A 1,446-nucleotide genomic window follows, 5' to 3' on the forward strand; every position below is an offset into this window, starting at 1 on the left:
GGACTAAGGAGAGAAATAACACAGACACTTTGAGACTCATATTCAATTAACCTTCCCTGCCTCCCAGCATTTTCTTGGCAAAATCACCAATTTCCACAAAACTTATAGACAATTCAGCAAATATTTACTAAGTTCCCACTGTGTGTGGAGCACTCTGCCAAAGCAGGAAGGAGGGGAGGAAGGGAAGGAGGTGACTGATGAGGAGAAGGGGTAAGAGTCTTAAAGTCTATAATTTTGGAATTAAATGGGTTCAAATATTTTTTAACTTTTTTCCTCATTAACCTGTAGATTTAGGCAAGTTCACTTCTGTAGTTCTTTGTTCTCATTTGGATATGGCTATAGAGAATTAAATAAAAATAAAATTATGTCTGAGTAATAGTCCATTGAATATATAGACCCATTTATCCACTCATCTTTTGATGGACACCTAGGTTGCTTCCAATATTGGCTATTGTAAATAATACTGCAAAGACTGGTGCATATATCCTTTACTTTTTTAAAAACAAGCTCTGGTCAGTTTTATTAAAGGAAAATGTTGCATGATTTACTTTTCACCAGTCTGTGCTGGTCTGCTTCTAAAGATAGCAGAATCACCTGGATCAATGACAGCAGTGCGCATACCCTGTAGTATTTTTCACACTTATGCCCAATTCAGTATTATTGTCATTGTGATGACTGGCCAACATGGCATAGTACTCTGTTTCAGATTTCCTCAAGGCTGGGCAGTTGTTGGCAAGGATGACCAGTTTGCTTTGCCTTGTCTGATCATTTTCAGAGGCTGCTTGTACCCCAGTACGTACTTTCCACTTTTCAGAACAAGTTGGAGCCTAGACTTGATCCACTCCAGCAACTCTTTTGTCTTCTTTGCAGCCACTGTCTTCCTGCCTTAGGTGTGGCAAGGCCTCCAACTAACAGCTTCCCAAATGGCCAGGGAGCTAGAAAGGCAGGAGTGCATATATCTTTTAAAATGAATGTTATTTTCTTTGGATGAATACCCAAAAGTGAAATTGCTGGTTTGTATGGTAGTTCTAGTTTTAGTTTTTTGAGTAAAACTTCATAGTGTTTGCCACAGGGGTTGTACCATTTGCAATACCACCAATAGTGCAGGAGGGTTCCCTTTCCTCTACATCCGTTCCAACAGTTATTAAAGAATGAAATCCTGCCATTTGCGACAACATAGGTGAACCTATAGGGAGGGCATTGTGCTAAGTGAAATAAGTTAGACAGAGAAAGGCAAATTCTGTATGATTTCCCTTATATATATGATCTACAAAACAAAATAAATGAGTAAACAAAACAGAAACACACCCATAGCTACAAGGAAAAAACTGGTGGTTGTCAGATAGAAGGGAGTAGGAATGGGCAAAGAAGTAAAAGGGATTTAGAGTTACAAAATAAACAGTGGAGAGGTAATGTAGAGCCTAGCAAATAGAGTCAGTATTATCA

General features: G+C 38.7%; 1 pseudogene; it reads right to left on the minus strand.

Moving 5' to 3' along the window:
* Positions 1-544: 544 nt before the first annotated feature.
* On the minus strand, positions 545-1,166 carry LOC138992199 (large ribosomal subunit protein eL30 pseudogene; annotated as a pseudogene).
* Positions 1,167-1,446: the final 280 nt, after the last annotated feature.

Source organism: Myotis yumanensis, unplaced genomic scaffold, assembly GCF_028538775.1.
Source record: "Myotis yumanensis isolate MYYU_CA2020_CCGP unplaced genomic scaffold, mMyoYum1.0.hap1 SCAF_1, whole genome shotgun sequence".
In the NCBI taxonomy this organism is placed as follows: domain Eukaryota; kingdom Metazoa; phylum Chordata; class Mammalia; order Chiroptera; family Vespertilionidae; genus Myotis; species Myotis yumanensis.